This window comes from Dermacentor variabilis, chromosome 8 (assembly GCF_050947875.1).
Source record: "Dermacentor variabilis isolate Ectoservices chromosome 8, ASM5094787v1, whole genome shotgun sequence".
Taxonomy (NCBI): Eukaryota; Metazoa; Arthropoda; class Arachnida; order Ixodida; family Ixodidae; genus Dermacentor; species Dermacentor variabilis.
Window position 1 is genome coordinate 150,193,999 of NC_134575.1, and position 15,362 is coordinate 150,209,360.

At 45.6% G+C, this 15,362-nt stretch overlaps 1 pseudogene; it reads right to left on the reverse strand.

The window, feature by feature from the left end:
* Window positions 1-13,392: 13,392 nt before the first annotated feature.
* Window positions 13,393-14,599, reverse strand: LOC142591604 (uncharacterized; annotated as a pseudogene).
* Window positions 14,600-15,362: the final 763 nt, after the last annotated feature.

Genomic DNA, 15,362 nt, shown 5'->3' on the forward strand with positions numbered 1-15,362 from the left:
CACATGATTTGACGACGGTATCGCCACCTTGCGCAAGGTTGAATCGCGTTGATGGGTTGTTGAATATTGTAGAAGCCGCTAAAGAGGCTGACGTGCCGTGGCGTGGCGGTGGCGTTTTGAGTCGTTTGCAAAACGTATTCACCCCTCGTTTTTAAGCTATCTTGGTTGGAACGTCTTTGATGGGTCGATTTTCGTCAAAAATTCGTTTCAGGCGTTGAATCCCTTAATACGACGTTTTCAAGACTTTGTGTGCTACCTGGGCAAGGCACGGCTGATGGAACTCCACGAGACGTTCATTTGAGGGACCGCCAGCCGTTTGTGCGCAGGCGCGAGTAAGAGCGGGAGCGAGAGAGAAAATCTGGGGGCTTTTGCTCCTTAAATACATGACACTGCCTAGGCACTACGGAGCATAGAGTTGGTATTACCATAGCCTCCTACGGCCTCCTATATTTTTTCATGCCCGCTCACTGACGGGAAGGGCATGACGGGAGCCCGCCACCAGATCGCGCTGACTTCCCATACAACGGGAAGTCAATCCCATTGGACCACGAATATCCTCTGGACATCCCGATTAGATCCGAACGTCCAAGTCCCGGTCAGGAGGTCCAGTGGATAACATGTGGACATTAATTTCGGGATGTCCTACTTAAGGCATCCTTCAGACATCCACATAATTGAACTTCTGGGACCTAAACAAAATCCCAACACTTTAATCCTATGGACGTCCGAAGGATGATTTAAACGGGATGTCCCATACCGGCCATATGTGGGACCGACACACACAGTCCAACACGTACTACGTGATCATATCGCGGAATACTAAATCTCTACCACGGCTGCCTTCGGCGCACGCTCTTCTGAAAAGACATGTCAGCCAGCAATGTGAAGTTGCTGCACTCATAATCAAACTTCCAATGCAGACGATAAATGGAGAAGTTGAAATGAACGACCGAAACTGCACAAGCATATCGGGAGGAAACGTCACAAAGAGACAGGCAGAACGCCGGAACAGCTGCGCATTATCACCTACCGCAAGGCGTATAGGCTGTTTCACATGCTGCGACTGCAACGACGAAAATCGGTGCTGTCGCACGCGTCGCAATGCGATTTTTAGAGGGCTCATTTCACATGATTGCGATTTCAACAATGCGACTGGTGCGACGCCCAGGGTTGCTTACAGCCAGGTTTCGTGGCACACGCTGCATAATTACTTTATTGTAGTGAATAAAACGTTTACACTATAATATTATTGATTTATCTTGATTAGAAGCAAATAATATGTACGTTTACAAATTTAAAACCGTTAGTTTTGTTTTGGAGTGCGCGACGGCGGTTTCTGTAGTTCAGTGCGACATCGCGCACGTAAACAGCTGTTCGCAGGTGGTTCAGCGATTCTTTATTCTATGGTTCAGCGCTGTGTGTTGTCTTATCTACCTTCTATGACCGTTTCGTTTTGCCTGCGCTACAACAATCTACAAGATGGCCTATCGACAAGTTCATATAGCTGCCCTCACCGTATATGCAGTATTCGGAATTCGGCTGCACGAAGTTGTCGTGTCAGCCCAACAAGATCCTCGCGCTACCCGTGCTCGGCGTCAGCTTCTGGAGAAATGATGCGTGTACATTGCCCGTCATTGCGCATATGTGGTGCCTGCTCCTAGCCATATTCTTACGCCAAACACATCAAGAAGCACCAACCCGAACGCCCGCGTGTGCCCCTGAACGAAGCCTCAAACGATCTGTGTGATTACGACGTGGAATGAAAATTGTGTTGTGAAATTCAACCTTAGCGCTAGCCTGGTTCGTCCATCGCCGTGCTTGCGCTGCGAATATATATATGGGAGCCCTCTATAAGTATTTCTAAAGGCGCAAAAGCCAACGAATCAAATGTTTCGAGCAGTAACCGTCACTTTTGTAGAAACCTATACGTTGTAACATAGCATTCTAAAAGACACACTTCTCGTCCACTTTGTTGTCCCGTGTCTCGCGCTGGTAGTATACTCGGAACTTCTAACAAGAAGACCATATCAATACGCGCTATCCATAATGCAGGATCGTGGGCCCACGGCAGGCGCACTTGCCGTAGAATTTTTCAGCTTTCTGCTCAGCCTTTGCATCATGTTAGAAAATTTGCAAATCGCATCATGTGAAACAGGCTTAACCGAATCAATCGTGTCCTATGCTCCTACACCGCCTACGCCATCCGAACATGTCGAGAAAGAGTGCGGCAAGCTCTGCAACGCCTGCAACCCCTGCCGTTGTACAGAGCAGAGACTGCCTTTATCCAGTCGAATCACCACTGTCTGTTGCATGCACACGCACGCTTTGCGCTGATTTGGGTGTAGCCGGTCACATGACTTAACGACGCCGTCCTATTGGGTCTCTTCGCCCTTATTTGCAAGCTCGGAATGCCTGAAGGCCTGAAGGTTGCTGGATTGGTGAGCTCCGCGCTCTCACACGCTCAGTTCGCGCGCTTTCTCTCAACATGGTGCTTGTATCGTTGTGCCATGTGTTCATGAGTTCCTGGGTGAGCGTTGGTCAGCTCCAGGAGAACGTTTTTGTCATGCGCTTTGGAGCTCCATTTCTGCGGCGTCTGTACGTCTTACGCCTATCAAGAGGTAAGTGACAGTTCATGAAGTCAATGTTTTTCTATTAGCATGCCTGCAAGTGTCGTGTCTGCGCATAATCGAATGACGGGCATTGTAGTACATCCCCATCTTTTGTAGCGACGGTAACGTCAATCGGTGATTGACCATGCGTTGTGTTGCGTTTGGTCGCCTCCGTACTACTTTTCTGCAAACTTCCGAGCTTACTCTGTCCTATATTTCTGCACAGCGGTGAGATTCGCAAAAAAAAAATTCTTAATTCGAAACTTTAGAACCGTTAACTCCCATGTAGCCCACAGGATGAGTCCAAGAGAGTTATCGTTGCCTTTACTGAACAGTGGCGAATAATAAGAAAATGAATATTAATTATAATAGCTTCCCGACACACACTGTCCAGAATAGCCTTGCTTCAGCTTCGTTTGCGTTTTCTTTGCGTAACCGTGATTGTGAGAGCAATCAATCGTACAACTGCGCAAGTTGAAATAGCTGAAATTTTGTACGCATTCGTATCGCGGTCGGTGCACTTGCTGTTGAATTGTCGCGGTCGGTGCAACGCTGCTGAATTTTAATATGCCTGTCTTTAGGGCTGCTATATTCTTACTAACAGTTCATGCACTTTTCTTGGAATAAGTAAACTTTAGGGCGACTTGTTAGACTTCAAGACAAGTTTACTCCTCGACTGCCTGTGACGAACAAAACATTTGCGCCTACTTAATGCTCGTTCGCATGTGGTCGTATTTTTTAGTACCTAACAGTGAAACTTTTTCTCACTTGACTGATTCATTCGCGTGCACGTAGTGATAACAATGTCGCTTAAACTTCGGTACGTGTGCTGTTGGCGTTTTCTTTGCGTAACAGCTATTGCCAAAGTAATCGTAAAACTGCGTACGTTCAGAATAATAGAACTTTGTTGGCGTTTGCATCGCGATTTGAGAATGTGCTGCCCGTGATGGCCGGTCGCGCTGCTGAATTTAACAGCTCGTGTATTTACGGCTGGTATTGTTTTTGGCTAACAGTATCGTGCACGTTGTCGTAATGACGAGACATCTGGGCGACTTGTTAGCTTTCTGCTTATTTGCACGTGAACGGATGCATGCTAGTGTGGTGTTAAGGTCAAATTCACGTCTCAGCTCTGCAACGATGAAACGTGCGCGCTGAAGAGCTCGTTCGCACGTGGTCGCAATTTTTTTATTATAAGAGCTTGTGAAGGTTGGACTCCATCACCCGCTCGTAGTGAGTAAGCGTGTCGATTAAGCTTCGTCTGCCATTGCTGTTTTGTTTGCTTAACGATCGCGATAGCAATCGTAAAAACTGCGTAAGGATGGATTAACTGAATTTAGTTATTTCAATAGTCTTAATGTCACGCAGGGCGTTGCAGAGAGGGGTGGGATTCTATACAATAAGTGGAAATCATGGTTTTGAAGTATGATCATTGATGGGACAGCTTGTCGCTGACCTTAGAAGAAGGAATAACCGTGCACGTTTGTACGTGAACGTGGGACGTGGAATACAGATGTAGGTATCTGTATCACGATCGCAGCGCTTGCTGCGCGTGATGGCTAATTGGGCCGGCCGTACTGCTTAACTTTACCACGCTTGTCTTTACGGCTGGTATACCAGCCGTAAAGACAAGCGTGGTAAAGTTCAGCAGTGCGGCCGGCCCATTACGTAGAGCATGCATGTACAGCAGCATACAGCATGCATGTGCCAAACAGTCGAATCACATTTTTCGAAATAACAAACTTTTGGACGACTTGTTAGGCTGCTGCCTATTTGCATGTTGTCGGATGCATGCGATTGTGAGGGTAATAAGATCAAGTTTATAGGCATCAGCTTCCTGTAACGATCGACACATTTACGCTACTTATACTATAGCTCATTCGCACGTGGTCGTATTGTTTCGTATTAATAATGGGGAATGTTTGTCGGTCTTCGTTGACTGCTAAATTTGCGTCACGCGCCCGCCCTCACTGATTAACCGTGTCGCCAGTTGAGCTTCGTCTGCCGTTTAAGTTTTCTTTGCGTAACCGCGACTGCGAGAGCGATCGTAAAATGGCATGCGGTTGAAATAACTAAACATTTGTGGGCATTTGTACCGCCATCGCAGCACTTGTTGCACGTGATGGTTGGCCTGCCGCGCTGCTGAATTTTCCCACACGTTTCTGCCATACAATATGCCCCACACGTTCGTTTCTGGGAATAACGAAATCTTGGGCGACATCTTGTGGACTGCTGCTTAGTTACACGTTCTCAGGTGCATGCTATTATGTTGGTGAGGTTAAGCTTACGTCTCAGATGTCTGTAACGATCGAATCGTTTACGCCTATTAGACTATCGCTCCGAATTCGCACGTTGTCGTATTTTTAGTAATGGAGTCCCGGCCACGGCGCCCGCATTTTGATGGGGGCGATATGCGAAAAGAACCGTGTACTTAGATTTAGATGCATGTTACGAACCCCAGGTGGTACAAATTATTCCGGTGTCCCCCACTATGGCGTGCTTCAAAATCAGATCGGGGTTATGGCACGTAAATCTCAATAATTTATTTTTTTAGTAATGGTGAACGTTTGTCTCTTTTGACTGTTAATTGCCCGCCGTGGTATAGAATCCCGGCGAAATGCCGGGATTAGAATGGGGGCGAAATGCTAAAGCACCCGTGTACTTAGATTTATGTGCACGTTAAAGAATCCCAGGTGGTCGAAATTTCCGGAGTCTTCCACTACGGCGTGCCTCATAATCAGAAAGTGGTTTTGGCACATGAAAACCCCATAATTTAAATTGACTGTTAATTAAATTTCTGTCGGGTGCGCGTGTTATCGCGTTTTGTTGGACCCAATAAAAGTTTATTCACTCACTCACTCACTCACTCACTCACTCACTCACTTACTCACTCACTCACTCACTCACTCACTCACTCACTCACTCACTCACTCACTCACTCACTCACTCACTCACTCACTCACTCACTCACTCACTCACTCACTCTGTCAGGTGACTTACCGTGTAGCATAAGTTTCATCTGACGTTTGAATTTTCTTTGGATATTCGCGTTTGCAAGACCAATACAATCGCGGAAGTTCCAAATAACGGAACTATATTGTAGGCATTTGTATTTCAATGGCAGCACCTCGCACAGAGGGCGGTTGACCAACCGTGCTGCTTCAGTTTTCTAGCATTTGCTATCAGTTGGGCCAGCGTATGTGCTGACATGTGTGTGCGACGCGCTGGACAAAATTACGAGACTGTTACATCCCCATATTGTCGATGTATAAGTACTGGAGTTTTGTAGTAGACAATCGCCTAATTTTTGTATTATTATTGCGATAGAAATTGTACGGACACTCCTGATGAAATTCCGCTGACGCGGAGAGAGAGAAAATAAACATCTATTTCGTAAAGCAAGTAGAAAATTTCCTCGATAAGTGGGGCCCTCAGTCCAGGGCTCCATTGCCATGCGCGACTTCGCGAGCCCGCTGGACCAGCCGTTGCTGTACCTGCTGGCTTGTGCTGAGCAGCGCAGACTCCCAAGAGGAAAGGGTAGGGTTGGGTATAGGAGGAACACCTGAAGGGTTAGGGCATTCCCATATGGGGTGATACACCGTGGGTTTGGCCCCACAGTGGGGACAATAGGAAGGGTACAGGGGGGGATGAAAGATATGTAGCATGCGGAGACAAGGAAATGAATTGGTCTGCAGTTGCCGCCAGACAGCGGCATCTGCCCTCTTAAGCGAAGGATGAGGAGGGGGATAGTTATGGCGACTTTGTCGGTAGTACTCGAGCGTCTCGGTAGGGGTTCTGGCAGTGCGTCGTCTGGGTTGGACAGCTCTTCCGATGGTGCCCGGCCAGTCAGACACCGGGCTACCGCATTAACGCGTTCATTACCATGGAGAGAGGCGTACGTGCGCCGCGGTGGGTAGTGGCTTCGTGGGCGCTGTTCCCGCGCAGCTTAGTGTCGAAGTTCGCGTAGATTTGGCTCCGGAAAGGCATTGTGGCTGGAAGCAGCAAAAAGCGATCGCGTGTCGCTGCTGCCCCGCTTCACGCCAGCGTTCATACAGCCTGTTTACCGTCAGGGAGATGTGTTCATGTTTGGCTTTGCGCACGACATTGTTAATTTAACAAGGAAGCGAAGGTTTACTGTAATTTAAAGTGGCGATAACACGTACAGCTGCTTAAATATAGCGTTTGGTTATTTGCTATCCCAATCGCTGCTTCGCTTTTCGGACGAAACTGTGCTATGCTGACGTAGTGACTAGGAGAATTCCTTTTATCTTTGTACAGAGTTGAAATCATTACTTCTTTTCTGATAACTGTTCGCTCAACGAGTTTGTATTAAGCCACAAAGAAGCAAAGTTGCTGTCAGAACCTGCAGATTGCTGTTAAATGTGCAGGTTGTTAAGATAGCAATTTTCGTAAACATTTCTAACACGTTTTTATTGCATACTTTACAGTCATGCTGTGTCGCTGCCATCAGCCTGGTGTCACTTTGGATCGACAATATTCTTTGTTGAGGATCAGCACGGAAACAAGTCCACAGAACTCTGCTTTCTTAGTACCTCTGATCTAAACAGTGTTATTCGTGTCTGCGACCACTGGAACCGATCCTTCAGGATGGCTAGTAAATTGTGTAGCGTACCCGTGATCTCTTCTGTTCTGCATCTGAAACTGTGGGCGAAAGGCTTCACCCAGCGTGTGGCGACTTCCTTATGGGCCGATGTACCTATGAACTCTGGGTTAATTCTTGTCTCTGTGACTGTTCAAGCAAGTCCACAGAAATGCCCCACTAAGTTTTTAGTACACGTGAACTGCACTGTAGTCGTCTTCGACCGCTGAGCCAGCCTGCAGTGAGCATTAGTGAAATGTTTAGTCGCCAAGATACCTGTGATCATTTCAGAAGCATTTGTAACTGCTGCCATTGAAGAACAGTCATGCTCTGCCTCTGGTAACTTCCATCGAGGCTGTCTGATACCCGTGAATTCTTAGGATGAAATTGTGTTTATGTGTGGCCGCTGAAGCAAGCCCACTAAATCCTCTATTAGCTTTTCATATGGGTGAACTCATATAATGCATTTTTCTGTCTATGACTGCTGAAGCGAGCATGCTGCAAGCTTTTAGTTAATTGTGTTGTCGCCAAGGTACCTGTGACGGTGCAGCAATATTTGGCTGTGACCACGGGAAGGTCGCATTCAGCTTCTGTTTACTTGCTTAGAGGCCTTCAAGCCTATGAACACTTATGGTGAATTTGTGTTTGTGACCACTCAAGTGCAGCGAGTGTCTTGTAACTCTAGTATCTAGCTGTGAAATCAGTTTAGTATTGTGTTGAAGCAAGTATCTTGTAACTGCTTTTGTATGTGTGAACTCTCCAGTAATGTTCGTGTTTGCAACTGCTTAAGTGATCCTTTAGGAAGTTTTTAATTCCCAATGCGTCTGTAAAATATTTAGTACTTTTACTGTGTGCAACCACTGAAGGAGGCCTGCAGAAATTGGAGTAGCTTCCGTCATGGCTAAGATACCTCTAAACTTTCCAGCAAATATTGCATTTATGTGCCCGCGACCGTTGAAGTGAGTCAGCCCACGGTAGCCCTCCTAACTTCTTTTGTACACCCCCACCCTTGCATAGCTAGGGCTTTTAAAGTTCTTTTACTGGCCGAGGTGCGTCTGTGAATTATTAGCTCAGCTGAAATGATCTTGTCACTACACACGAAAGTGTCGATGTTTGCTCTGGTGACCTTTGCCAGAACTTGTTGTGGATGCACAGCGCATTTGCTCTACACTCTAAGAACAGTTGCACCCTTTGGGGTGTAAATTTACCACAGAACAATAATCGTCATCTGTCTTGCTTGCGTTTCCTTTCTTGAAAAACCTGCGCTCGTTACTTTCCTGTCGAGAATGCTCTGTCATGCTGATAATGCACATGCCGTTCGTGACATGGAAGTACCGAGCTTGCAGCGTTAAAGAAAGGAAATGCGGGTAAGACAGATTATTATTGTTCTGTGGCAAATATACACCCCATAGGGTGCAACTGTTTTTAGAGTGTAAATGGATGATCATACAACAGCTGTTGTCTATATATAACCACTAACCTAGTCTCGAGTTATTTTTCCTAATGCCTAACGTAGTTGTGACATCTTAATTTAGCATAACTCGTGTTCGTGTATGCAACTACTGAATATGCCCTAGGGAAAGGCTCTGGCAACTTAAAGTGTATAACGTATCTAAACTTTTCAGCAAATTTTGCATTGATGTGCCTGCGACCACGGAAGTGAGCCCACAGCAAGCCTCGTGATAAGTTCCATAGTGGCCCCACTGCGAATTCCTAAATTTTCTTGCTACCCAAAGTGCATTTGTAAAGAGTTTGATTAATGTGCACTTTTACTAACCACGGTGCTGTATAAATAACTCCTAATAGCTTATCTTGTATGATGAAATTATTGAGTTTTATTTGTTTGCATTGATTGGTTTTACTAAAAACTGCTGAGTGCATTTTAGAGTTCAACGAGTGATCTTCCGGCAACTGTTTTATTGAAACAAATGCTGTATTTTTAATGAGATTGTCAAATGATTCAGCAGCCTGCAGAACTTAGTTCTGTAGCTTCGTCCCTGTTAGCACAAAAAAGTAGAGGTTGCATGTCTATATGTTTTGAATTAATGCATTTTTATTAAGTTGTATGTAATGTATTTGCTTAGCGTAGCAGGGAACCGTGTGCACAATGCTTAGTTGCACTACAGCGTTCATTTAACGTGCTTTGAGATACGGTGGGCTGTATTCCTGGCTTGTCTCCCGGTACTTCAGCTTTTGCATGAGAAAAATATTTGGTCGCCTTATTGGACCACTGGAATGGATCTTCAGGAGCCATGCAGTTCCTTTTCATCATTGCCCCACAAAACCAGGCCTAGCTTACTTTATTAATGGTATGTAAATTGCAGCAGGCTTGCTGCACTGTAGAGCCCATACTGAGGAACGTCCCAATTATGGTAATATATAATCAATATGGACGCCCTGTGGATATCTTAAATCCCCAACCAAATGTCCCACAAACGTCCTTTGGACGGTTGGTAAAATGTCCCAGAAGCGTCCTACATCGTGACAAAAATGTCCTTAGGATGTACTCGGGGTTATGCAATAAGAATAATCCGTATTTAAACATCTCTTGGACGTCCGACGATCCCATTATGACGTTCGGGGGACGTTTCTATGAACTTCAATCCCAGGGACGTCCGAATGTCCCGTTTTCGATCTCTGCTGGGCATCTGTAGGACGCTGGTGCTCCATTGGGTTATCGTCAAAGGTCCTGTGGACGTCGAATATTTGATTTTGATGTACGATGGACGTTCGTTGGATGTGCAATTCTCTTGCGTCGGACGATCCTATGGACATCCGTAGTCATCATCGGGACTTCTAGGGATGTCCGACGGACATCAAAATATCCTTTGTAGGACGTCCTTTGGACAGTCACTGGTGATCTGTGGTCCAATGGGATGCTAGACCTTCGTGGGGTACATAACCTTGTTGTCGTGAATACGGGGCCTAAGTGTGAAGGGCAGATCACGTGGCAAGTGGGAAACCGGCAATCGACCATTGATTACTGTCTGATGACAGGAGGAATTCATAAGTTGAGAGAAATGGTCTTTGATGAGAAAGGGCATAGCAGCATAGGGAGTGACCATAAACGCATCATTTTAAAAGTGAGATATGTAGTTGGGAAAGAGAGCAAGGAACGCAAAAAGCGAGTCCAAATCTGAAGGCTGAACAAATAGCTAATATAGTCACTAGAGTCGAGGAAGAAATTCGCAAATGGCCAAGAGTGGTAATATGGTGAGCTTCTAAGCTAGTGTAATAACGACAGAAATATGCAAAGAGAAAACAAGTTCGGTGGAAAGGAACAAAGAAAACGAAAAATCTGGTGGAACAGGGAGGTACGAGAAGCGATCGCAGAACGACAGAAAGCATCTCGAGAGCACAGGCAGGCAAAGAAGGCGCAGTTGCCGCAGGATGAAGTAACCAGTAAATGGGAAATATACCGGGCGAAAAAGTCTCTGGTTCAAATACTGGTGCAAGCAAAATTAAAAGGTGAAAGTGAACGTTGGTTGTCAGAAATACGCGAGAAAAAGAAGGCCGCACCTAGAATATTTTGAAACCACATAAAATTGTTATGCAGGAAGTCAAGAACAATACAACAACATATCCTCGACGAAGATGAAAACAGACTGGAAGTAGAAGCGGGAATAAATCACATCAGAAAAATAACAGCCGCATATTTCCAAGGCAATGACGAGTTTGTATTTGAAGAAAAAAAAAAGAGCATGAAAGAGACCCAAGTGGAAAAGGAGCTGGTGCTGACAAATTTAAAGTGGATAAAAGCGGAAGAGAAAATTCCTAAGTGCACAGCCACAGGGCTAGACGAGGTTCCCGTTAGGCTGATTAATGAAGTTTAGAACTTATTGGGCGAGTTGGTACATATTAGCGAACATTGTTTAACTGCGCGAATAAACGGACCACAGAGACAACATGGGTCAAGGACTGCGCCCGTCCTTGTCCCATGCTGTCTCTGTGGTCCGTTTATTCGCGCAGTTAAACAATGTTCCCTGATTAATGAACTAGGACCAAAAAGTAAGGAAGCTCTGGTGAAAGCAGTGGAACAAACTTTAAGACAGACGAATACCAGGCAGTTGGCGACAAAGTAGAATTAATTTAATTTATAAAGGCAAGGGGGAGAAAAATAGAATTCACTCGTATAGACCATTGACCATTACATCGGTAATATACAGGCTATAGCAATGCAGGGAAGCAAATTAAAACTTCAAGCTTGGGCAGAGAATAATGGCATTATGGGAGAGCTTCAGTATGGCTGCAGAATAGGTAGGCGTTTAGATGATAACTTATTTGTTCTTACTCAGTGTATTGAAATATAAAAAGTAGAAAGCAGACCGTTATATGTGGCCTTTTTAGACATTACAGGAGCCTATGACAACGTAGACCGCAAAATTTTGTGGGATATTCTGAAAGGGGAAGGCTTAGGTGACGATTGTCTACAGCTTTTGAGAGAGATTTACCTAGAAAATACTGTTTGCGCTGAATGGGGAGGTGTGAGGAGCGAGGAGAAAGTTCATATGAACAAGGAACTGAGGGAGGGGTGCCTTTAATTCCCGCTGCTGTTTATGATGTGCATGGTGAGGATGGAGAGGGCGCTAGAAGGAAATATTATCGGGTTTATTCTCTCGTGCAAACTGGCGGGTACAGTAGCAGAGCAGCAACTCCCAGGTTTATTTTATGGGGACGACATTGTGTTGCTAACTAACAAGCCAAGTGATTTGCAACGTCTGGCGAATATCTGTAGACAGGAAGGCAACACTTTAGGTTTGAAATTTAGTGTTAGAAAATCAGGTGTTATGGTATTCAATGAAAACTGTGAACAGACAGTGGAGATACAGGGCCAGGAAATACCTCGGGTAACAGAATATAAATACCTTGGTATATGGATAGACGAGGGCAATAGATATATGGAAACACAGGAAAAAACAATAACAGTGAAAGGGGAGACAAATGCAGCCATAATGAAGCACAGAGCACTACGGGGATACAATAGGTACGAGGTCCTCCGAGGTATGTGGAAAGGTGTAATGGTTCCAGGACTTACTTTTGGAAATGAGGTTGTTTGCTTTAAATCATGGGTACAATCAGGACTCGATGGGAACCAAAGGTCAGTGGGTCGCCTCGCATTGGGCGCTCACGGGAAGACTACAAATGAATCTGTGCAGGGTGATATGGGCTGGACTAGCTTTGAAGTGGGGGAAGCTCGCAGTAAAACTGAGTATGAAGAACGGCTGAGGAATATGGAAGGAAGTAAATGGGCTGGGAGAGTGTTCAGGTATCTGTACAGAAAAAACATTGATTCACAAAGGAAAAGAACTAGGAAGCTTACCAGCAAGTGTCCGGCCTGTAGGGTGGGCAGCACAGCGACAAAGATGGTCAAGCTGAAAGTCAGAAAGGCTGAAATAATTTCATGAGTGGCTGCAATGGAAAAGAAACCTGCCATGAGTAACTACTTAAGAGGAAAAAGCGAAATCAGGAAAGAAACAATTTATGATATCTCAAAGGGAAGCTCATTACTTTTCGAAGCGAGATCGGGATGCCTTAGAACACGCACCTATAAAGCGAGATATAAGAAGGAACAAGAAGCATGTGCTTGCTGCGGTAAAGCTAGGGAAACTATGGAGCATGTTTTATTGGAATGTGAAGACGTCTACCCAGTGGACGATTTAGGCACCACTGGCCTCCTTGAAGCCCTTGGGTTCAGCGGGAGCAGTGGAAAAGTAAACATGTCCGCAACATGCATTAGTAAGAGGCGATTGGAGGATTGGTGGACGAAAAGTAGGGAAACGACAAAAAACGGAGACGTACAAAAGCACAGTTAGCAATAGGGGATCGGAACATTTGGGTGTGTGAGTGCATAGTATTTCTTTTTTTATTGTTTTTTATTGTTTAACCTAGATAGGACATTAGGCAGTATAATAGCAAGAGCTTGGTGGCGCAACCAACCGCCCCGTTCCAAAGGGGATACTCAAAACATCCATCCATCCATCCTGTCCCAGAGCAGACGACGCGACGACGATGCTTGCGCGCGCGCTTGTAGAGACACGTTTGGCGTTCGTATTTGACATGGAACTATAATATAATATCGTACATTGAATTGATGTTTCTAAACAATGTGAATCGGAAGTAAGCAACACAAACATATTGTGGAGAGTCAGCCCTTCACCAGAAAGCACCGAACTGTGACATCATAGTTCACATTTTGAGGGTCTTTTGTGAGAGCGGTTTTATTTCAAACACTTGAGCCAAGGCGTGTTTGTCTGTCACCTTCATTGCAAAATTTGTGAATATGGGGCATAAAAAACTTTGTCAGTAATAGTTTCAGCAGGTTCTCTTGGCATCCTGGCATCGAGCAAATCAAGGTTTTGCGCTCGCGGAGTACTGCAGCCTCCACTCACAGCCTCATTTACAGGGTGGTCCATGTGCCTTCTTCTTGCGAGAAGAACGCTGATAAATTTCTCGAATGCGTAGAGAACCGCTAAATGTTGTCCAGATGGGTAGATGAGTCCACCGCGGTCTTTGTTCTTTAACAGCAAGCGCGAGGGCGCCGAGACGTTTGGCTTTGTTAACAGGCTGACGCACTCCACACAATCGATCTTTTCTTGTACGGCTCTTGCCAAGTAACCGCCTACCGTAGCCAATTCTGCGACATCTGGAGTAGGAAGCAGAGCTATTCTCGCTTGAGTCGCTCTGTGAGCTCTCTACATGCATCTGCATGGAATTCCTTGCTGGTTCCTTCCCATGTGTTTTTCTGTTACAGCAGCGTTGACAAACAATCGTTGCCTTCTGCTGCCATTACGTTGCTCGTATTTGACGCCGACGCGATGCCAGTCTTCGGAGTCTTCTCAATAAGTGAGAGAACAGCTCGGGCATCCGCTTGATCATTTGAGCCGGCTGACTTCCTCAGCCAGCCAAAAAACGACTCGATTGGGTCAGACGACATTTTCCTCCTTAAAACAAAGTGAAAGCACATCTCTTCAAGAAGATATCGAATGCAGTCAACATTTTAACGAGTTGTCAACACCAGGCCTTCGTAAGTTTCCTTGGTCAAGAATTTCTTCGCCAGGCACTGCCTTTTCAGATCGGCCAGGTTGTCGCGGAAGCTTGTTTCAAGTCAGTTTATCCGTTTGTCGCTTGTAGATTCGAACTGCTTGCAGTCGGCATTGTTCTGGTGTATGTGCTGGGTACAATTGCTCACGTGCATGGGCATGGACGGTCCGACATCCGGGCAACTTGCGTCGCATGTGAGGCCCGCTTGCTCTTGCAGGAGCTTCAGTGCAGCTGTCACGACGGGAGACAAAACTTGAATTGCTCTTTTCACGTTAATTTTTTTTTTCGATATTTGTGGCAACACGTGTTTTCTTGTTAGAAATCGAACTGGTTCTACAAGAAAGAGCGGCATTTTGTAGAGACTCTTCAAGTGGTTCGCCGTTACTTCGCCGTCTTTTCCGATGTCAAGCGACAAAAACTGCGATTGCTCGTTTTTGACCAAGTGGCACTGATCGAATGCTAGGAAAAGCTTTCCATTCGGTGTTCCTGGGTGCTCAATAGAATGCGTGGGGCTTCCGTTGAATAGTAGTTGGAGCGCTAACACATTGAGCTTGTGGTTGTCGGTGACAATACGCAAGACGAAAAATTATATATCTTCAACTTTCTTCAGGACATGTTGCATGAGCGTGTGCAGCTCGCGCCAGTGCAATTTCTCGTGAAGGAGCAGGCCACGGGTATTTTAAACAAAACTGAAAGGCCGTTGAGGACGAAGCACAGAAGTGAGTTGTCCAGCAAAGGCTCATTTGTTGTTTCCTTAGGAAAGCTCCCACCATAGTCTACTTCGCCGATGAAGGTGTGCCTCTGTTTATACTAAAGTAGCCTCTGTTTCACGCGCATTTCGTCTACAATATAAAGAGCACGCCCTTCCGATGAGGGATGAGAAGCGAGCTCGGTCAGCGAGTTCGGGGTAATGCATGGATAGATGGATGGATGTTATGAGCGTCCCCTTTGGAAAGGGTGCTGGGTTGCGCCACCAAGCTCTTGCTATTATACTGCCTAATGTCCTACCTAGGTTAAACAATGAAAAAAGAAAAAAAAACTCTATGAACTACTACGCCCAAATTTTGTGATCCCTTATTGCGAACTATGCGTTTGTACCTCTCCGTCTTTTGTCG